Source organism: Myotis myotis, unplaced genomic scaffold (assembly GCF_014108235.1).
Source record: "Myotis myotis isolate mMyoMyo1 unplaced genomic scaffold, mMyoMyo1.p scaffold_m19_p_36, whole genome shotgun sequence".
NCBI lineage: Eukaryota > Metazoa > Chordata > Mammalia > Chiroptera > Vespertilionidae > Myotis > Myotis myotis.
Window position 1 is genome coordinate 3,260 of NW_023416342.1, and position 23,504 is coordinate 26,763.

At 48.3% G+C, this 23,504-nt stretch overlaps 1 protein-coding gene and 1 long non-coding RNA gene across 4 annotated transcripts in view; one reads left to right on the forward strand and one right to left on the reverse strand.

The window, feature by feature from the left end:
- Nucleotides 1-636: 636 nt before the first annotated feature.
- On the forward strand, nt 637-2,318 carry LOC118652960. Its single transcript, XR_004966732.1, has 2 exons — nt 637-737; nt 1,990-2,318. It is a non-coding gene; the product is annotated as an uncharacterized LOC118652960 (long non-coding RNA).
- LOC118652959 (translation initiation factor IF-2-like) overlaps nt 1,985-23,504 on the reverse strand; it is a 33,162-nt gene continuing 11,642 nt past the window's right edge. For 2 of the 3 annotated variants that reach the window (XM_036303284.1, XM_036303285.1), the window contains 2 exons: nt 5,734-5,867; nt 1,985-2,121 (listed from right to left, as the gene is read on the reverse strand). The gene's annotated coding sequence lies outside the window, so the exon portion shown is untranslated. Of the gene's footprint in view, nt 2,122-5,700; nt 5,868-23,504 lie in introns of all 3 variants that reach the window. The other variant, XM_036303287.1, reaches the window with a different exon arrangement.

Below are 23,504 nucleotides of genomic sequence, written 5' to 3' on the forward strand. Positions count from 1 at the left end.
CCCAGCCTCCTTTCTGCATCTTGACCGCCCCCCTCTCCCCCCCCCCCCCCCCACACACACACAGGCCCATCACCATTCGAAGGCAAAACACAAGCTGGCTGAGTCTGCATGTGGGCCAGGCTCCGCACCAGGTGGGGGGTTACCTGAACTCCCAGCAACCCCAGAAAACGGGGCAGTGACACGTTTGTTTGAAAGCGAGTGGATTTTCAGTGTCAGTGTCTTATTAACTTTGGTCTTGCAGCTGCACTTGGCCAGAAAGTCTTACTTACAAGGAAGTGGCTATTGAGAAAGCGGAGTAGCCACTAAGTCTCACTGCCCAGCTGTTACTTGATTTATGCTCCAGATTACCTCCGATGCAGCGTGCACTTTGAACCTCGCAGCAAAACAGCCTTCCTTCAGATGCTATGCCTTCTAATTCTTTAAGCAAATGTCCCGCAAGTGGTAGTTTAAGAAAGATCAGGCGTGCTTATCCTGTTTCAATTCAGTGAGATTTCAGGAGAGGAACTAAGGGATTTATAGGAACAAAACCTGCTTTGCATTCAGTGACTTAGGTGAGGTGACCTCCTGAACTTTAAATTTAAACATCACAGGGCGAGATTGGCTCTAAGATAAGAAACAGAATAAATTCTCTCCTCCGGGCGGCACTGAGGCTCAGACAGGACCAGAGATCATGGCGTTTAAAGGGGCCCCGAAGATCCAGCGGAAAGAGAACTATAACACATCCCTGGAGAAGAGGGGTAAGGGCCTCACTCTTTCGTGGTTCCTTCTTTTGCTTCCGTCTTCCTCACCCCATGACCCCGGGGGCTCTGGCCGGGTGCTGGCGCAGAGCAGGGCACACCCAGCTCCCGGCTTCTGCTGGAGACACACTGTCACTAGTGGAAGGAAAGGCCTTGGGTGCTGTCCCCTGAGACACAGAAAGATCCAGATGTTTCCTCGCGTTCGAGCTGACCGAGCCCTATGGGTGCACCTGCACAGCTTCTTTCTATAAAGGGAGGAACGGGGTGTGCATGACTGCTCCCAGGCCTGAGGCATTGAGTCCCAGGGCCGGCAACGCCAAGGCATGGAAGAGTGAGGGAGGGTCCTAGCAGGAGTCGCAGGCCAAGGCAATAACCTCAGAATAACCTCCCGACAACCTGGGTTCCTCAAGGAGGCCTTAGTTTAACTGCTTTAATATCTGTTCCAAGACACGGGCAGCCCACACGCTGCCCAAGAAGGGCAGACACACGTGTGTCATTACCCACAAGTAAAAGCTGCCTCCACTGTGACCAGCAGCTCAGGGGCCAGAAGCTCTATTTATGGAATCCATAGGCTGTATGATAATGACCTTGGCTGCAGTAATGGCTGACTTCCTCATTTCGGTGGCAGTCTTAAATGCCTCAGAAAGCAAAGATAATGACGAGGGTCACAATCTGAAGCCACTGTGGAAAGCAGAATTACAGTAAGAAAAGAATCCTGTATTTGTAGAATTAAAGTTGTATATCCTTACACATGGATGAATGTCATTTTATTTTATTTTATTTTATTTTTTAATATATTTTATTGATTTTTTACAGAGAGGAAGGGAGAGAGATAGAGAGTCAGAAACATCGATGAGAGAGAAACATCGATCAGCCTCCTCCTGCACATCTCCTACTGGGGATATGCCCGCAACCAAGATACATGCCCTTGACCGGAATCGAACCGGGGACCCTTCAGTCCACAGGCCGACGCTCTATCCACTGAGCCAAACCGGTTTCGGCGAATGTCATTTTAAACCTTATATTGGTCATATCTGGAATTTGGTTTAACTCTGAGTCAAAAATGTTGATCACTTCATTTTAATTACTTAGTTCTAAGGTTCTGTAATTCCATGCTCCATTTTTTTTTCCTCAAATTCAGGGAGTATAGCTTGCTGGGGAGGGACTTTTTCTGCAGAAGCACCTGCAGGTCTAAAAGGCCACGCCCTCAGGCCTTCCACCCCACCCTGCCCCATCCTCCCCCGACTCCTAGGAATGGTGGAGACTGGTGATGCTGAGTTAAGGCAGAACCGGTGCTGACTTCACTGCACCCCTCCCGCTTGCAGGCAACAATGTGGGGGAAAGGATGCATGAGGTCCAGGACAGTGTGAAGGTGGACATCAGCCTGGAAAGAAAGAAGATATCCGTTGAATTGTCTCGGAAAAAATCCTGGAAGGAGGAAATAACCTGGAGCAAAGGTTCCAAGGCAGGAGCGAGCCAGAAAAGCATGAGGAACCCAGTTTCGAAACCTGCCATCACTGACTGAAGATGGGTGCCATGCCCAGGCACGCAGGCTGGCTCCTCCTGGGCTCAGGAGTGGATGGGGATCCCAGGCTTCCCACACTCTGTCTTCCACTCACTGACTCAAGTGCAAGTGTGCAGCTTTGATTTTTGTATTCAATAAATAGTGATTCGCACCTATGCCCTTCTCTTGTAGGGAGAACAGAGCAAAGTGTGTCTGATGACAAAGCCAAGGGGTTTGGGGAGAGCCTCTCCTGGTGTGAGGCCCAAAGCCTGGGGCATCGCCAGCCTGGGGCATAGGGGCGGGGAAAGAGCCTCGCCTGGGAGTGAGGACCCTGAGTTCAGGGCAGTCTGTGACATCACCAGCTCAGGACACGGGAGTCACTTGGTCTCTTGGAACGTAGTTAAGTCCTCTTTACGAGGCCATTGGACTAGATGGTCCCTACAACCCGGTCCCGGTGCCAGATTCCATGGTCGGTGAACAGCATGCAGTGACTCCGTTAAGTGCCGTGCTGTGTGTCACAGCAGCTGCGATGGCAGAGGTGGAAAGGGAGTGACCTCTGAACCCCTCAGCATGCTGCCTCATGGCTGTGACTGCACTAACACTCAGGAAATTCTGAACCAGGAGCCCCGCATGTGCATTTTACACAGGCCCCGTTCCTGGGAGCCCGCTGGGACTAACTGTAACAGCCATTTTCCCACGAGCACCTAGAGCCTGGCAGATGCCAGCCCTGGCACCTGCAGATGGGCAGGGTGGGTGAGATGCTGTCTGGGGAGGCACTTCCAAGGGGTATGAAATGCTCTTGACCCTCTGCTGCCACTTGCTGTTTCTCAACCCTAGGATGAGACTGCCACCTGCTGGTCATGGTCATGAGCTATTTGAAGGCCTCCGGGGCAGGTGCCTTTCAGTAGGAGGAGTCCAGAAGGGCTGGGCATGCTGCATTCGGCAGTTGACAATATTTGGCAAAGGCTTCCTCATGCCAACGTCCAAACTCAACAGAAGCAACACAAAAACTCCTTCTCTGTCCTCCTGAACAAACCCCAAAGTGGCTTTCATTGGTTTTATAACAGCACTGTGTGTCAGGCATCAAGTATCTACACTAATAAAAGAGAAACATGGTATTTAGTGTCACTACGCTACCCTTCCCATTGGCTAAGCTCCCTGTCACTCACAGAGTAGGGCCGAGATATGCAAATTAACAGGCAGCCAAGATGGCGGCCGGCAGCCAGGCAGCTGATGCAAACAGGGAGGCTTGCTTGCTTCAGTGACGGAGAACTCCAACGTTCCCCGCCTGACTTGCTGGCCTCTCAGCTGCAACTCTCAGCAACTATGTTGCGAATAAAGAAGCTAAAAAAAAACCCAGAAACCTGCTTTACTCAGCGGAGCTTCAGCCAGCTGGACCGCAACATTGTATCAAATACAGACGGTAAACAAAGGCCAGAAACCTGTTTTCAGCAGCCGAGGCCTCAGAGCTAAAGCTGGCCCAGAAAAAAAAGAAAAAAGAAAAAAAGGAGCAGTTGGGAGCTTCAGTCCCAGCCTGAAAACAGCCCTCAGCCCCTCAGCCAGACTGGCCAGGCACCCCAGTGGGGACCCCCACCCTGAAGGGTGTGTGACCTGCTGCAAACATCCATCATCCCCTCAGCCAGGCTGTCCAGGCACCCGAGTGGGGACCCCCACCCTGATTCAGGACACCCTTCAGGGCAAACCAGCCAGCCCCACCCATGCACCAGGCCTCTACCCTATATAGTAAAAGGGTAATATGCCTCCCAGCACCAGGATCAGCAGAGCCGCGAGGCCCCAACCCCCCAATCGACCCTACCCTGAGCGTGACTGAGGGTGGCATCGCAACCTCCCGATCTGCCCTGCTCTGTGCATGACAGGGGAAGGCGCCCCAACTCCCCAATCGGCCCTGTTAAGAGCCCGACCAGGGGCTGCACCTAGGGATTGGGCCTGCCCTCTGCCACCCAGGAGCAGGCCTAAGCCAGCAGGGCGTTATCTCCCGAGGGGTCCCAGACTGCAAGAGGGCACAGGCCAGTCTGAGGGACCCCCGTTCCCCCAAGTGCACAAATTATTGTGCACTGGGCCTCTAGTTCAATAATAAATGCCACTGGTAAGATAGTTATTAAGACTGTCATCAACAGATTCACTGGGTCTGCGTGTGCTGACATGCACTCATTCTGAGTGTGCTGACATGCAGGGTAACACTTGTTCTGACTGCTGACGTGCAGGGTGACACTCGTTCTGAGTGTGCTGACGTGCAGGGTGACCCTCAGCGTGTACTGACATGCAAGGTGATGTATACTTATGAACACCAGGTTCAACAACCAGGCTACTAGTTGGAAGAGACGTCACAATCAGCAGGCAGAGTCAGCGGGAAGTGGCAGAAGTTGCAAAATGTAGGGCCATGGAGCAAATTATCAGAAGGGTGTTCTGAGGGCTTCTCTGGTCCCTCCACACTCCCACTGAGAATTCTGTGAAAGTCTTCCCTTTGGTGGCAGCCAGATCACCAGGAAGAGAAGAGAGAAGGCAAGTCCTTCCCAGTAGTAAGTGGGCAGGACTCCTGTATGGGGAGGTGGAGTGGAGCCTGGGGAGGGAGGGAGCTCTCCTGGACCTCTGCCCAGACACAAGGTCACGTCCCAGAGGACAGTGGTATAAGGCGTTTTTTCAGACAGTTCTGCTCCACGGCCCACACTCAACACAGGAAGCACCTGGAGCCAGAGAACTATGCTCCCCCTCTTTCACAAAGAGAACATACCCAAAGTGCTTCAGGTCAAGGAGTATGTGCTCACTGCCATTTCTTGGTTTTCCTTTAGGTAATTTTTTTACCTTGTCTTCTAACTCGACAATTCAGTCCTCAGTTTCTTCAGAACTACTGTTGAAACCTTCTGTTGTGTTATCGCAGCTATGTCACTCTTCATTTGCTCTTGATTCTTACTCATGTTGGTGAAATTCTCATTTGGCTCATAATTCTCATTGAGCTGCATGTATTTTTCATCCAGATATTTGAGCGTCCTTATAACCATTACTCTGACAAATTACTGGCCTCCATTTCATTTAGTTATTTTCTGGCAATTCCTCCTTTTCTTTCCTTTGGGGATTGTTTCTTTGTTTCCCCATTTTTGCTGTCCTGTTGTAATCATTTCTATGTATTTTTTTTTAAAGAAGATATCAAGATAATAAGGATATCAAAGGACAAATATGACCCAGAATGTCTTTGTTTCAACATGTACTTGGACAGAAAAACTGGAATGAGGATGGCCCTTACTTCACACCTAGGCCCCTGAGTGTGCCTCCTGTGTGCCCACAGCACAGAGGGCTCGCCAGTATCACACCAGCACTCTGGACCCAGTGGGTTCAGTTGCCGCCTGCAGGCTGTGAGGTCTCCAAGACCAGGATGGTCTCAGTTCTGTGCACCCATGTCCCTCTCACATACAGCAAACAATCATTGTAGCTAGATGATACCTGGGCCTGCGGGCAGCCAGCCAGCCTCCTCACCTGTGTTCTGAGGCTTGCACACAGATAATCCAGTGCTGAGCAGTTCGCCCCACTCCAGCTAATGTGAACTCAGCGATGGATGAGACAGACTTGTGTTGTCCCCACAGAGCTTCGAATCCAGCCTAGGACAGAATCTGGAGGTAGAAACAAACAGAAACCACTGTGATAGGCATTACAAGGAAGTGGCCGAAGCTCTCATAGACTCATGCAGCATCTAAACTCATGTTTCCATGGGCCTCCTTCCCCACATACCGGTTATGTGGCCTCCCTGAGTTATAGGAGGCCTGTCGCACACTTGATAAGGATGTGTTCTTTCCATCCTTACTTAATTTGTAACCGGACATGAAAAGTCTGGTTCCCAGGACCTAAAATTATCTTCAAAATTCAAATTGGCTCCAAAATACGAAGACAGCATTGCAAACTACAAATATTTTATCCACAGAACACAGCACTAGCTGAGATGAAGTTCAGTGCACCTCGCCCCACCTTCGTGATGTCTGTAATGAGCAGACGCTGTCGAAGTGCCTCTTAAAAATCAATGTGTGTTAATGCTCACGGACCACACGAGAACCAGCACTGCAACCCTCACTTAACCGAGGGGGTAACTGAGGAAGAGGGGTATGGAACTTGACCAACACGACAGCCAGGAAGTGGCTGGAAAGGGCTCCGGGAGCGGCGAGGGCCAGGCGACAGGACCGCGCCGCAGCAGAACCACGAGGGGCGGCCTTTTCCTTTCTCATGTTCTCACAGGATGCGCCACTTTCTCATGTTCTCACAGGATGTGCCACTTTCTCATGTTCTCACAGGATGTGCCACTTTCTCATGTTCTCACACGATGTACCACTTTCTCATGTTCTCACACGATGTACCACTTTCTCATGTTCTCACATGATGTACCACTTTCTCATGTTTTCACATGATGTGCCACTTTCTCATGTTCTCACACGATGTACCACTTTCTCATGTTCTCACACGATGTACCACTTTCTCATGTTCTCACACGATGTACCACTTTCTCATGTTCTCACACGATGTACCACTTTCTCATGTTCTCACAGGATGTACCACTTTCTCATGTTCTCACAGGATGTACCACTTCCTCACGTTCTCACACGATGTACCACTTTCTTGTGTTCTCACATGATGTATCACTTTCTCATGTTCTCATGTGATGTAGCACTTTCTCATGTTCTCACATGATGTACCACTTTCTCATGTTCTCACATGATGTACCACTTTATCTTCTTCCAGCAGCTGCATTACAGGAGGGTGTGCATCATGGGGTGGAGAGGGGGTTGATATTTTCTGAGTCTCTATGAGCTTTTGTTTTGACTGCCTCTTTTCATACTATGAAGGTAAAAATTGCCATGTATATCATCCTAGTCATGATCCAGCACTGTCCTGCTGGGTGTGTGCACATGGCAGATACATGAGAACTAGAAAGAGATGTGAGCACAAAATGTCAATGCACAGATTGGAGAACACCTGCCCTTCTGCAAAAGCGAGCGCTCAAATCCACTGTTAGGTTATAACTTCATTGAAAACTTCACAGAGGAAACAGGATTTAGATTTTCACATGCTTTTATAAAAGCAAAGGCTCAGAGCACCTGTCCCTCTCTAAGCTCACCTCTCTGGCTCAGGGTCTCCACACACCTGAAGTGGGGAATGGCAGGTGCTAACCGCATTTGAAGGTGGAGAAACTGGCATGTTGTTCACTAGCTTGTCTCCTGTGTCAGAGGCCACGGTGACCCAGGAGCTGAGGCCCTGACCTCAGTCCTGTACATGGGATCTATGCTGTTACCCAGCCCAGCACAATCACAAGTATCTTTTTTTTTTAAATCAAACCGTGACCCTTTAATCTGCAGGTCAATACTCTATCCACTGAGCAAAACTGGCTAGGGCAATAAAAATATATCTTTAAAAAAATACCGAAAAAAAAGGAAATCTGAATCCCTCTCCTGCTTATAAACCTTTCACTGGCTTCCCATTGCTCTCAGAGTAAGAGCCAATATCCTGGACCTGGACTATCAGACCCAGAGGATCTGGCTCCTCATGACCGCACCAGGCTCATGAGCTTTAGTTCCGGTTACATCCTAGAGTCCTTGACAGGCTAACAATATTTAGGATGTGCCAGGTTCCTTCAGACCACAGTGCTTTCCCAGGTGTTCTTCCTTCGGCCTGGAATGCTCTTCCCAATTCTTGGCCTGAGTAACTACAAGTTTATGGGCCGCTTTCTCAGGGAAACCTCCTCGGACCTTCTAATGGTTAGAAGGTTAGACTCTAACCTAAGTCAAAACCTCCAGATTTCATGCCAAAAGTCAGGAAACTGATAGATCCTTCCCCCAACTGGTGGGCGGAGTATGCCGACCTAACCTGCAGCAAGGAGATACCTGAGTGACTAACCATGTACCTTATATGGACTGTACATTGCAGCACCAATCCGTACCTGCCAAATACCCTAAGCCCTTGTCCCTATGTGGATCATAGAGTAAACCAACCATCAGTGGGTTCCCAGTACCCTAAGCCCCTTCCACCCACCTCTGCCCTTCTTCCCCAGGCCACCCGGGCGGGGGAGGAAATGGAACCGGGGCAACCCACGTGACCGCCGCCCACGGAGTTCAGCGCACATCAGTGGGCCAGGAAAGGCGGGTCCACGACCTCATTTCCCAGGAGGGAGCGAGTCCACGCTGCCACTGCTGCTGCCATTGTCAGAGAGCCTGAGGAGATTTGAGCTGGTTGTGCCCTGTCAAGGCTGCAGCTTCGATCCCTGCGGGGGCCCAGGTGAGTGCCCGGGTGGGATGTACGGCCCTCTGACCAGTTCGGTCATTTCATCTTTTATCTTTTCCCCGCGGTGGCCTGGTCACAGTCCCCGGGCTCGCCTGGCGCTTCCCCCCTGGCCTCCATGTGGAGCGCGTCCTCCGGCTCCCTCTCCCCATCCCCGCTCTACTGGGCTCCCCTGTGCTCTGGCCTAGCTCCCCATGCCCAGGGCTGCCCTTTCTCCAGAGCAGCTTCTACCCTGCTTTCTCCTCCTTGCAGGCCATCTGGGAGCTCCCCCAGATGAATAAAATAAAACTAAAATAAAATGCACCCCCCCGCCCCCACCACCACCACCACCACTACCAGGCACATGAACCAGATTTTTTGGATTCTTTTCCTGGAACTCTGAGTGCCCTTCTCTCCGCCTCCTCCCCCCACAGTCCCTGCTGGCCTGGTTCTGCCTTCCCCTAGGGCCCAGGCGGCTGGCACCCAGTAAATGGTAGTACCTCTTCTGTCCTTTCCCCGCGTGGCCAGAGGAGGCATGGTCCAAATGCACCTGCCCCAGGAACATGTGTGGAACATGTGTGCGCCCACGTTTATCTCCATCCCTTGAGCTGGAGTTGAGGCCGACTTGACTTGCCTTCCAGTGATAATCTGCGTGTGTTCTGCTTACAGGAGGCCATATTTGCCTTGCTGAGCATCTAACCAACTTATCAGCTGTTCAGTTTGCCTTTGGGAATCTTAGGGTGGAGCATGGCTGCAGAAGCTGGCGCCCCAAAGTTGGAAGCCAGCAGGGGTAGTACAGTGCTTATGGGGAGGTGGTTAATTGGATAGAAAGAAAGGCCTGGGGGAGTGTGGGAAGCCCAGCGGGAGAGAGCCCTGAAGCTTCTGGTGGCAGCATTAACTGAAATGCCCTAGATCAGTGGTCGGCAAACTTCGGCTCACGAGCCACATGAGGCTCTTTGGCCCCTTGAGTGTGGCTCTTCCACAAAATACTGACTTCGCATGGGCCACGAAGATTCAATCGCACTGTACGTGCGTGCCCGCACATGGTATTTTGTGGAAGAGTCACACTCAAGGGGCCAAAGAGCCGATGTGGCTCGTGAGCCGCAGTTTGCAGAGCACTGCGTTAGATGCAGCGTGCCTGCATTCAAAACTGGGCCCTGCTCGCTTTTGATTTTAGGTCGGGGTGGGGGGGCTTCCTAAACACAAGTATCTTAAGAAAAAAAAGTCCCCCCGCTCCTCAGTGGCCCCCAGAACAGCGCTCCAATGAGCCAGGTCTGACTGTCCAGCAGCGGCAGCCAGTGCTTGGGCCCTTGTCCCCGCCCGCCGTCTCGAAGGCTCACTTCCCACAGCCTATGCCTCTCCTGCACTGGGTGTCCCTGCTTCCTAGTACTAGAGCCGCCGATCCCTGGCTGTGACCGCCTCCTGTCACCCCTCTTTCGGAAACTGACCTGACCTGACCTGACCTGACCAGCTGTGGCTGATCAGGGTCTCTGTGGCTGGTCAGGGTCTCTGTGACAGGAAGTGGAGCCAGGACACAGTGCACCCCCAAGACTGTGCACAGTCCCTGGCGCTACCTGTGAGGCAGAGAGAAGGCGGGTGAGCCCGATGAGAAGGATGGCGCCTGAATAACCAAGCGGGAATGGGAAAGAGGAGGCCCGGCCGATGTGGTTGAGAACGTGGGACGGTGAAGCTGCGGGACCCCTGGTGGATATGGACACTCAGAGTGAGGGCTGGGGCTCCCATGGAGGCGGCGGTCTGGGGGTGGCCCTAAATTCACAGCATCCACGGAGTGGTTCCCACTGCGGGGCGGTGGGAGGGCAGGCACGGAGGGAAGGGAGGGCAGGACCCTAGGGAGCATAGGTTCACATGAACAGGGCAGGAAGAGAAAGCGCTGAGCCGGATGGATGTGGCCGCTGAGCTGGGAGGCCGACGGAGGAGCAGCAGAAGGCAATGCACACGCAGGTTCTGAGAGGTGCAGGGCCGGGGGGGTGGGGGGTACATGCGGACCAGGGGGCTGCATGGGGCCCTGCGATGAGCAGCAGCGAGGAGGCAGCTGTGGGATACAGCGCAGGTGAGGGAACAAGATGAGGAAATGGATACAGACAGTTGCTAAAGACAAGTTTTGTGTGAAAGAGGGTGAAGGAGTTGTGGTGAGGGTGTTGCTGAATCATGAGAAAGTTTTATGGTTCAGGAGGTGGGAGGCCAGAATGACAAGTGGCTTCTCCACATGGATTTGGGGTCACCTGGGTGGTGGCAGGACACGGGTGGCAGCGAGCCAGCTGCAGTGTAGATGGCAGATAGCAGGCGATGGGGACAGATGATAACGACAGGCTGGGAGGAGGTAGATAGCCTGAGGCCGAGGCTGGAAGGTCATGGGCAAGGCTGGAAGGTCATGGCCAGTTGGAAATGGGCTCAAAAAGAAAAGCTTTTCTTTAAAAAAAAAAAAAGAAGAAGAAGGTGGAAACCTAAGATTTGGGTGTGGGATGTGGCGTGGGGAGCAGAGACGATGTGACCAGCCTGCCTCTGTGTGGGGGTCACATGGGCAGGCAGGAGAGGAGCACCCCCCCCCCGCCCCCCTCCCCGCCCCCCTCCCCACGCATCCTGAGGCGTCTGAGATTAGAGTCAAGGAGGAGGTGGAGGTCACAATACCTAGTAGCAGGTCACTGGGCTGACACTCCAGGTCCTGAGAAGGCAGCCCCTCCCGATGCACGAGTGTCCCCTGCCCCTACCAGATTCTGCCACTCCTGGTCTTCTGGGAGAAAACCAAGCAGCCCTCCAGGCACAGCATCTAGGACAGCTCTGCACAGGCCTCAGTCTCTGGGCTGCAGTGGCTCAAGGTGAGCAAGCGGGGAGCCCCTACAGGGTTGGTGGGACTTTCCAGATCTCCCTCCTCGAGTTCATCCCCCTCCCCTGACACAGATCACTTCCCCTCCAGCAAAATAAAAGTCAACCAACTGGGGACTGCAAAGCAGGTTCTGAAACACTGAGGGAGGAGGGCGGGCCTCGTGGGTACAGGGCAGGCTCCTGGGAGAGGCAGCCATGCGTGGCCTGCACAGCAGACCCTGCCTGTGACCGCACCTGGAGGGCATGGGGGTTGCATGGGCGGAGGGGAGGCGAGGCTGCAGACACAGCAGGAGCCCTAAGGCCCTTTCATGCCCATGCCATTCCTTCTCTGCCCTGGAGGACAGACTGACCAGGGAGAGCAGGTGCCATCGCCACGCCACACCTGGGGCTGGTGGCCACCGCCCTGCAATGGCCCGGCTGATGGAATGGACAGTGAGCAGCTCCCTGAAAGGTGGCCCCGAGGGCACCAGCAGATGTAAACCTGGCCGGGCCCCAATCTGCTCAGATGTGTGGCCATCGCTCCCCGCGCCTGGAGGGGTCTGGGCTGGCCCAGTAGCTGCTCCCCTGCCCAGCGGTAACCACGGGCTCGGCAGTCAGGTCCCCTCACAGCAGCAGTGTTCAGGGATCACTGCGCTCAGCTGCTGCACAATGAACTGGCTCTGCTCCCAGCTCACGTTGTCCTGGGGCCTGGCAGGCAGGACAGGCAGGCCTGGCAGGCTCTGGGAGAGGCTGAGTCACTCCCACCCTCCCTGGGACCCTCCCACTCTCTACCAGGGCTCCCCCCGACCCCGCCCCCCCACACACACATGAGTCCCCACATCCCCCTGGGCCAGGTTTGCAGAGGGCAGGGCAGGGAGAACCGAGAAGGGAAGGTTTCAGCTAGCAGTGTGACAGCCTTGAAGCTGGCTCTCTCTGATGGGAGTTTTCAGGTTACCCAGCCTCCCTTTCTGCATCTTGACCCCCCCACGGCCCGCCCGCCAACCCCAGTCCCCGCAGGCCCATCACCATTCAAGGGCAAAACACAAGCGGGCCGAGTCTGCACATGGGCCAGGCTCCCCACCTGGTGCAGGGTGGTTGCCCGAACCCCCAGTAACCCCAGAAAACGGGGCAGTGACACATTTGTTTGAAAGCAAGTGGATTTTCAGTTTCAGCGTCTTATTAACTTTGGTTGTGCAGCTGCACTTGGCCAGAAAGTCTTACAAGGAAGTGGCTATTGAGAAAGCGGAGTAGCCATTGAGTCTCACTGCCCAGCTGTTACTTATGCTCCAGATTACCTCCACTGCAGTGTGAACTTTCAACCTCGCAGCAAAAAAGCCTTCCTTCAGATGCTATGCCTTCTAATGTCCCACAAGTTGTAGTTTAAGAAAGAGCAGTTTCAATTCAGTGAGATTTCAGGAGAGGAACTAAGGGATTTACAGGAACAAAAACTGCTTTGCATTCAGTGAACTTAGGTGAGGTGACCTCCTGAACTTTTTTTTTTCATGTTACTTTTTATTGCGATGGTCTAGAACCGAACCCACAATATTTCTGAGGTATGCCTGTAAACACTTTTCTAAATACTACTCAGATCAAGACATCTAACATGGCCAGGAGCCACGGTGTACCCCTTCTTAATTACAACACCCTTCATTCCCCTGACTGCATGGAAGTTATTTTCTTGGTTTTCTTTTCTTAAAATATTTTTTTAAAATTGATTTCTGAGAGGAAGGGAAAGGGAGGAAGCGATAGAAACATTAATGATGAGAGAGAATCATCGATCGGCTGCCTCCTGCACGCCCCACACTGGGGATTGAGCCTGCAACCTAGGCATGTGCTCTTGACTGGAATCGAACCTGGGAGCCTTCACTCCACAGGCTGACGCTCTATCCACTGAGCCACACCTGCTGGGCTCCTTGCTTTTCTTTATTGTTATTTACTTGTATTTGCATCTCCAACACTATAGTATAATTTTGTCTGTTTTTGAACTTTTTGCAAATGAAATACATTACGGTATGCATTCTTTTGTTCTATTCTTTCATTTGTTTTTAAGAACCATCCATATTGTTGTGAGTAGTTGTAGTTCATTCATTTTTTACTTTATTTTTTTAATTGTTTTATTGCTTAAAGTATTACAAAGGGTATTACATATGTCTCCTTTTTCCCCCCCACCCTTGACAGTCCCCTGGCCCTCCCCAGTGTCTTATGTCCATTGGTTATGCTTATATGAATGCATACAAGTCCTTCCGTTGATCTCTTACCCCCCTCCCTTCTGCCCGCCTCCCCTCCCCGGCCTTCCCGCTGTAGTTTGACAGTCGGTTCGAGGCTGCTCAGCCTCTGTATCTATTTCTGTTCATAAGTTTATAATGGTCTTTATTATCCATGAATGAGTGAGATCATGTGGTATTTTTCCTTCATTGACTGGCTTATTTCACTTAGCATAATGCTCTCCAGTTCCATCCATGCTGTTGCAAATGGTAAGAGTTCCTTCCTTTTTACAGCAGCATAGTATTCCATCGTGTAGATGTACCACAGTTTTCTAACCCATTCATCTGCTGATGGGCACTTAGGCTGTTTCCAGATCTTGGCTATGGTGAATTGTGCTGCTATGAACATATGCGTGCATACATCCTTTCTGATTGGTGTTTCTGTTTTCTTGGGATATATTCCTAGAAGTGGGATCACAGGTTCAAATAGGAGTTCCATTTTTAGTTTTTTGCGGAAGCACCATACTGTCTTCCACAGTGGCTGCACCAGTCTGCATTCCCACCAGCAGTGCACGAGTGTTCCTTTTTCTCCACATCCTCTCCAGCACTTGTCGTTTGTTGATTTGTTGATGATAGCCATTCTGACAGGTGTGAGATGTTACCTCATTGTTGTTTTGATTTGCATCTCTCGGATGACTAGTGACTTTGAGCATGTTTTCATATGTCTCTTGGCTTTCTGAATGTCCTCTTTTGAAAGGTGTCTATTTAGATCCTTTGCCCATTTTTTGATTGGATTGTTTATCTTCCTTTTGTTAAGTTGTATGAGTTCCCTATAAATTTTGGAGATTAGGCCCTTATCAGATATGACATTGGCAAATATGTTTTTCCACGCAGTGGGCTTTCTTGTTGTTTTGTTGATGGTTTCTTTTGCTGTGCAGAAGCTTTTTATTTTGATGTAGTCCCATTTGTTTATTTTCTCTTTAGTTTCCAATGCCATAGGAGCTGTATCGGTGAAGAAATTGCTTCGGTATATGTCTGAGATTTTGTTGCCTTTGGATTCTTCTAGTATTTTTATGGTCTCCCGTTGTACATTTAAGTCCTTTATCCATTTTGAGTTTATTTTTGTGTATGGTGTAAGTTGGTGGTATAGTTTCATTTTTTTGCATGTATCTGTCCAATTTTCCCAACGCCATTTATTGAAGAGACTATCTTGACTCCATTGTATGTTCTTGCCTCCTTTGTCAAATATTAATTGAGCATATTGGTTCGGGTCGATTTCTGGGCTCTCTATTCTATTCCATTGATCTATACGTCTGTTCTTGTGCCAGTATCAGGCATTTTTGAGAACAGTGGCTTTGTAATACAGCGTGATATCTGGCACTGAGATCCCACCTACTTTGTTCTTTCTCAGGATTGCTGCAGCTATTCGGGGTCTTTTTTTATTCCAGATGAATTTTTGGAGAGTTCGTTCTACAGCTGTGAAATATGTCATTGGTATTTTAATGGGAAGTGTGTTGAATTTATAGATTGCTTTGGGTAGTATGGACATTTTAATGATGTTGATTCTACCAATCCATGAACATGGTATGTTCTTCTATCTGTTTATGTCTTCCTCTATCTCTTTTTTCAACATCCTGTAGTTTTCTGAGTAGAGGTCTTTTACATCCTTAGTTAAGTTTATTCCTAGGTAGCTTAATTTTTTTGGTGTGATGGTAAATGGGATTTTTTTTAGTCTCTCTTTCTGCACATTCACTATTGGTGTATAGAAATGTCTCAGATTTCTTGGAGTTAATTTTGTATCCTGCTACATTTCCAAATTCATGTATTAAGTCTAGTAGCTTTTGGATGGAGCCTCTAGGGTTTTGTATGTATAATATCATGTCATCTGCAAATAAGGACAGTTTTACTTCCTCGTTTCCAATTTGGATGCCTTTTATTTCTTCTTCTTGCCTAATTGCAATGGCTAACACTTCCAGTACTATGTTGAACAGGAGTGGTGAGTGGGGGCATCCCTGTCTTGTTCCTGTTCTTAGGGGAAATGGTGTTAGTTTTTGTCCATTGAGTATGATGTTGGCTGTGGGCCTGTCATATATGGCTTTTATTATGTTGAGGTATGAACCCTCTATTCCCATCTTGCTGAGAGTTTTTATCAAAAATGGGTGTTGGATTTTGTCAAATGCTTTTTCTGCATCAATTGATATGGCTATGTGGTTTTTTTTCTTTCAATTTGTTTATGTGATGTATCACGTTTATTGATTTGCGGATATTGTACCATCCTTGCATCCCTGGGATAAATCCTACTTGGTCATGGTGTATGATCTTTCTGATGTACTGCTGGATCCGATTTGCTAAGATTTTGTTGAGGATTTTGGCATCTATGTTCATGAGGGATATTGGCCTGTAATTCTCTTTCATTGTGATGTCTTTACCTGGTTTTGGTATTAGGGTGATGCTGGCTTCATAGAATGACCTTGGAAGTGTTCCTTCCTCTTGAATTTTTTGTAATAGTCTGAGGAGGATAGGTTTTAGTTTGTTCTTGAATATTGGTAAAACTCCCCTGTGAAGCTGTCTGGTCCTGGGCTTTTCTTTGCTGGAAGCTTTTAGATGACTGCTTTAATTTCTTCCATAGTTATTGGCCTATTGAGATTTTTAGATTCTTCCTGATTGAGTTTTGGAATGTTGTATTTTTCTAGGAATTTGTCCATTTCCTCCAGGTTGTCTAGTTTGTTGGAGTAGAGCTGTCCATAGTATTTTTTAACAATCATTTGTATTTCTGTGGGGTCTGTTGTTATTTCGCCTCTATCATTTCCGATTTTTGTTTATTTGGGTCCTCTCTCTTTGCTTCTAGGTGAGCCTGGCTAGAGGTTCATCAATCTTGTTTATCCTTTCAAAGAACCAGCTCTTGGTTTCATTGATTTTATGTATTACTATTATTATTATTAGTCTTATTATTGGTCTCTGTCATTTATTTCTGCTCTAATCTTTATTATCTCCTTCCTTATGCTCACTCTGCGGTTTTCTTGTTGCTCTCTTTCTAATTCTTTGAGTTGTAGATTTAGATGATTTACTACCATTTTTTCTTGTTTTTTGAGATAGCCCTGTAGAGCTATAAACTTCCCTCTCAGGACTGCTTTCATTGTGTCCCATAGGTTTTGGATTGTTGTGTTTTCATTGTCATTATTTTACAGGATGTTTTTAATTTCTTCTTTGATTTCATTGGTAACCCAATCAATATTTAATAACATGCTATTCAGCTTCCAAGTGTTTGAGTATTTTGGGTTGTTTTTATTGTAGTTCATTTCTAATATTATGCCATCGTGGTCTGAGAAGATGCTTGGTATGATTTCAATCTTCTTGAATTTGGGAAGACTTTGTTTGTGACCCAATATGTGGTCTATTTTTGAAAATGTCCCTTGAGCACTTGAGAAGAATGTATATTCCATGGCTTTGGGGTGAAATGTTCTGAAGATATCAATTAAGTCCATCTGATCTAGTGAGTCATTTAGGATTGCTGTTCCTTTGCTGATTTTTTGTCTAGAGGATTTATCCAGTGATGTCAGTGGTGTATTAAAGTCCCCTGCTATGATTGTATTGTTGTCGATCTCTCCCTTGATATCTTCCAGTGTTGCTTTTTTTTTTTATGTATTTGGGTGCGCCTGCATTGGGTGCATATATGTTTATCAGGGTTATATCCTCTTGTTGTATTGATCCCTTTAGTATTATGAAGTGGCCTTCCATATCTCTTGTTATGGCCTTCAATTTGAGGTCTATTTTGTCAGATATAAATATTGCTACCCCAGCTTTTTTTTTCTTTTTTTCGATTTGCCTGAAAGATATTTTTCCATCCCTTCACTCTCAGTCTGTGTGAGTCCCTTATTCTGAGGTGGGTCTCTTATAGACAGTGACTATATGGGTCATGTTTTTTTATCCAATCAGCCACTCAATGTCTTTTGATTGGAGCATTTAATCCATTTACGTTTAAAGTTATTTTTGAAAGGTACTTGTTTGTAGCCATTTCTATTTTTTGTGCCTGTTTTCTTTCTTAGCTTTTTATTTCTTCTTTATACACATGTCCCTTTAGCATTGCTTTCATTGCCAGCTTGGTGGTGATAAACTCCCTTAGCCTTTATTTTGTCTGGGAAGCTTCTTATTTCCCCTTCAATTTTGAATAATAACCTTGCTGGATACAGTATTCTTGGATTCAGTACTTTCCTTTGCATCACTTTGTAAATTTCTGTCCATTCTTTTCTGGCCTGATGTGTTTCTGTTGAGAAATCATTTGATAATCTAATGGGAGATCCCTTGTATGTAGCTTTCCGTCTCTCTCTTGCAGCCTGTAAGATTCTCTCTTTGTCCTGAACACTTGCCATGGTAATTATGATGTGTCTTGATTTGGGTCTTTTCAGGTTTACCTTGTTTGGGACTCTCTGTGCTTATGTGACTTTTTCCTTTGCCACCTCAGGGAAGTTTTCTGATGTTATTTCTTCAAATCGGTTTTCTAACCCTTTGTTCCACTTTCTGTTGTTCTGGCACCCCTATTATTCATATGTTGTTTCGTCTCATGTTGTCCCATAGTTCCCTTAGGCTCTCCTCCTGTGTTTTAATGTTTTTCTCCAATTGCAGTTCAGTTTGGTTGTGTTTTGCTTCCCTGTCTTCTAATTCACTAATTCGGTCCTCCGTTTCTCCTAGTCTACTGTTGAAACTTTCAATGGTGTTTTTTATTGCAGCTATATCACTCTTCATATCTTCTTGGTTCTTACCTAAGTTATTGATTCATTTTCATTCATTTCTTTTATTCTTACACGAGTTGTTGATTTTTTCATCTGTTTCTTCTTGATTCTTGCAAAAGTTGTTGATTTTTTTCCTCCATCTGGTTTATGCACTCTAGGACACGTAATCTGAATTCTTTTTCTGTCATGTTGCATCCCTCTGCTTCACTTAGCTGCTTTTCTGGCGAGTCCTCCTTTTCTTTCCTTTGGGGGTTTCTTTGTCTACCCATGTTTGATCTCACCGACATATCTACATGTTGAGTCATTCAGTGGCTGCTCCTTGGGGAACAGTGGCTCCTCGAGCTCGGTTGCTCCTCGGACGGTTGTGGTACCAGTTGCTCTTCAGTTGGCAGCAGCTCCTCTGGGGGGTGCTGTTCACAGCTGTGGTGACTCCTCTGGCTGGTCGACCTCCTGAACTTTAAACTTAAACATCACAGGGCAAGATTGGCTCTAAGAAAAGAAACAGAATAAATTATCTCCTCCAGAAGGACCTGAGTCTCGGACAGGACCAGAGATCAAGGCATCTAAAGAGGCCAGGAAGATCCAGCGGGAAGAGAACTGTAACCCATCCATGGAGAAGACGGGTAAGGGCCTCACTCTTTCATGGTTCCTTCTTGTGCTTCTGTCTCCTCACCGCTTGTCCCCAGGGGCTCTAGCTGAGTGCTGGCACAAAGCAGGGCACACCCAGCCCCCGGCTTCTGCTGGAGACACACTGTCACTAGTGGAAGGAAAGGCCTTGGGTGCTGTCCCCTGTGACACAGAAAGATCCAGATGTTTCCTTGCATTTGAGCTGACTGAGCCCTATGGGAACACATGCATAGCTTCTTTCTATAAAGGGAAGAAGGAGGTGTGCATGACTGCTCCCAGGCCTGAGGCATTAAGTTCCAGGACCGGCAACACCAAGACATGGAAGAGTGAGGGAGGGTCATAGCAGGAGTTGCAGGCCAAGGCAATAACCTCAGAATAACCTCCTGACAACCTGGGGTTGCTTAAGGAGGCCTTAGTTTAACTGCTTTAATATCTGTTCCAACATGCGGGCAGCCCACACGCTGCCCAAGAAGGGCAGACACACGTGTGTCATTACCCACAAGTAAAAGCTGCCTCCACTGTGACCAGCAGCTCAGGGACCAGAAGCTCCATTTATGGAATCCATAGGCTTTATGATAATGACCTTGGCTGCAGTAATGGCTGACTTCCTCATTTCGGTGGCAGTCAGAAATGCCTCAGAAAGCAAAGATAATGACGAAGGTCACAGTCTGAAGCCACTGTGGAAAGCAGAATTACAGTAAGAAAAGAATCCTGTATTTGTAGAATTAAAGTTGTATATCCTTACACATGGATGAATGTCATTTTGAACCTTCATTGGCCATATGTGGTATTTGGTTTAACTCTGAGACAAAAAGGTTGATCGCTTCATTTAAATTGTGTAGTTCTAAGGTTCTGTAATTCCATGCTCCATTTATTTTTTTCTCAAATTCGGCGAGAGTAGCTTGCTGGGCAGGGACTTTTTCTGCAGAAGCACCTGCAGGTCTACAAGGCCAGGTCCTCAGGACTTCCACCCCACCCTGCCCTGTCCTGCCCCAACCGCTAGGAATGGTGGCGACTGGTGATGCTGAGTTAAGGCAGAACCGGTGCTGACTTCACTGCACCCCTTCCGTTTGCAGGCAGCAATTTGCAGCAAAGGGTGCGTGCGGTCCAGGAGGAGAAGGTGAAGGTGAACTACGGCCGACAAGGAAACGTAACATCCATTGTAATATCTCAAAAAACCGTTATGGAGGGAACATCCAGCAGCAAAGGTTCCAAGGCTGGAGCGAGCCTGATGGGCACAGTTTCGAGACCTGCCATCGCTGACTGAAGATGGGTGCCATGCCCAGGCATGCAGGCTGGCTCCTCCTGGGCTCAGGAGTGGATGGGGATCCCAGACTTCCCACACTCTGTCTTCCACTCACTAACTCAAGTGCAAGGGCCCAGCCTTGATTTTTGTACACAATAAATGTTAGTGATTCGCATCTATGCCCTTCTCTTGAAGGGAGAACAGAGCAAAGTGTGTCTAACAGATGGCAAAGCCAAGGGGTTGGGGGAGAGCCTCACCTGGAGTGAGGCCCTCAGTCTGGGGCATCACCAGCCTGGTGGGGGGACGGGTAAGGCCCACAGCCTGTGGGGGGCGGCCCTCAGTCTGGGGTATCACCAACCTTAGGGGGAGGCCCTCAGCCTGGGGCATCACCAGCCTGGGGTCGGGAGGAAGAGTCTCGCCTGGGAGTGAGGACCCTGAGTTCAGGGCAGTCTGTGACATCACCAGCTCAGGACACAGGAGTCACTTGGTCTCTTAGAACGTAGTTCAGTCCTCTTTACGAGGCCATTGGACTAGATGGTCCCTACAACCCCATCCCGGTGCCAGATTCCATGGTTGGTGAACAGCATGCAGTGACTCCGTTAAGTGCCATGCTGTGTGTCACAGCAGCTGCGATGGCAGAGGTGGAAAGGGTGTGACCTCTGAAGACCTCAGCATGCTGCCTCACGGCTGTGACTGCACTAACACTCAGGAAATTCTGAACCAGGAGCCCCGCATGTGCATTTTACACAGGCCCCATTCCTGTGAGCCCGCTGGGACTAACTGTAACAGCCATTTTCCCACGAGCACCTAGAGCCTGGCAGAATGCCAGCCCTGGCGCCTGCAGATGGGGCAGGGTGGGTGAGATGCTGTCTGAGGAGGCACTTCCAAGGGGTATGAAATGCTCTTGACCCTCTGCTGCCACTTGCTGTTTCTCAACCCTAGGATGAGACTGCCACCTGCTGGTCATGGACATGACCTCTTTGAAGGCCTCCGGGGCAGGTGCCTTTCATTAGGAGGAGTCCAGAAGGGCTGAGCATGGTGCATTGGGCAGTTGGCAATACCTGGCAAAGGCTTCTTCATGCCAACTTCCAAACTAAACAGAAGCAACGCAAAAACTCCTTCTCTGTCCTCCTGAACAAACCCCAAAGTGGCTTTCATTGGTTTTAAACAGCACTGTGTGTCAGGAATCAAGTATTCAATAATAAATGCCACTGGTAAGATAGTTATTAAGACTGTCATCAACAGATTCACTGGGTCTGCGTGTGCTGACGTGCAGGATGACACTCATTCTGAGTGTGCTGACGTGCAGGGTAACACTCGTTCTGACTGCTGACGTGCAGGGTGACACTCGTTCTGCGTGTGCTGACGTGCAGGGTGACACTCATTCAGTGTGTACTGATATGTAGGGTGACCCTCAGCATGTACTGACATGCAAGGTGATGTATACTTATGACCACCAGGTTCAACAACCACCTTCAGGCTACTAGTTGGAAGAGATGTCACAATCAGCAGACAGAGTCAGCAGGAAGTGGCAGAAGTCACAAAATGTAGGGCCATGGAGCAAATTATCAGAAGAGTGTTCTGAGGGCTTCTCTGGTCCCTCACAACTCCCACTGAGAACTCTGTGAGAGTCCTGCCTTCAGTGGCAGCCAGATAACCAGTAAGAGAAGAGGGAAGGCAAGTCCTGCCCAGTAGTAAGTGGGCAGGACTCCTGTGTGGGGAGGAGGAGTGGAGCCTGGGGAGGGAGGAAGCTCTCCTGGACCTCTGCCCAGTCACAAGGTCACATCCCAGAGGACAGTGGTATAAGGCGTTTTTTCAGACAGTTCTGCTCCATGGCCCACACTCAACACAGGAAACACCTGGAGCTAGAGAACTGTGCTCCCCCTCTTTCACAAAGAAACATACACAAAGTGCTTCAGGTCAAGGAGTATGTGCTTACTACCATTTCTTGGTTTTCCTTTAGATAATTTTTTTACCTTGTCTTCTAACTCACCGATTCAGTCCTCAGTTTCTTCAGAACTACTGTTGAAACCTTCTATTGTGTTATCACAGCTATGTCATTCTTCATTTGCTCTTGATTCTTACTCATACTGGTGAAATTCTCATTTGGCTCCTTATAATTCTCATTGAGCTGCATGTATTTTTCATCCAGATGTTTGAACATCCATATAACCATTATTCTGACAAATTACTTGCCTCCATTTCATTTAGTTACTTTTCTGGCAATTCCTCCTTTTCTTTCCTTTGGGGATTGTTTCTTTGTTTCCCCATTTTTGCTGTCCTGTTGTAATCATTTCTATGTATTTTCTTTTTTTTTTTTCTTTTCTTTTTTCTTTTTTTTTCTTTTTAATTAAATCTTTATTGTTCAGATTATTACATTTGTTCCTCTTTTTTTCCCCCCCATAACTCCCCTCCTCCCAGTTCCCGCCCCACCCTCCGCCCTCACTCCCCACCCACTGTCCTCATCCATAGGTGCACGATTTTTGTCCAGTCTCTTCCCACATCTCCCACACCCCTTTCCCCACGAAGAAGAGTCAGTCCATTCCCTTTCTATGTCCCTGATTCTATTATAATCACCAGTTCATTCTGTTCATCAGATTATTTATTCACTTAATTCTTAGATTCACTTGTTGATAGATGCATATTTGTTGTTCATAATTTGTATCTTTACCTTTTTCTTCCTCTTCCTCTTCTTAAAGGATACCTTTCAGCATTTCATATAATCCTGGTTTGGTGGTGATAAACTCCTTTAGCTTTTCCTTATCTGTGAAGCTCTTTATCTGACCTTCAATTCTGAATGATAGCTTTGCTGGATAAAGTAATCTTGGTTGTAGGTTCTTGGTATTCATCACTTTGAATATTTTTTGCCACTCCCTTCTGGCCTGCAAAGTTTCTGTTGAGAAATCAGCTGACAGTCGTATGGGTATTCCCTTGTAGGTAACTGAGTTTCTTTCTCTTGCTGTTTTTAAGAGTCTCTCTTTATCTTTTGCTCTTGGCATTTTAATTATGATGTGTCTTGGTGTGGTCCTCTTTGGATTCCTTTTGTTTGGGGTTCTCCGCGCTTCTTGGACCTGTAAGTCCATTCCTTTCACCAGGTGGGGGAAGTTTTCTGTCATTATTTCTTCAAATAGGTTTTCAATATCTTGCTCTCTCTTATCTTCTGGCACCCCTATAATTCTGATGTTGGTACGCTTGAAGCTGTCCCAGAGGCTCCTTACACTATCCTCGCATTTTTGGATTCTTTTTTCATTTTGCTTTTCCGGTTGAATGTTTTTTGCTTCCTCGCATTTCAAATCATTGACTTGATTCTTGCGCTCCTCTGGCCTGCTGTCGGGAGTCTGTATAATATTCTTTATTTCAGTCCGTGTATGCTTAATT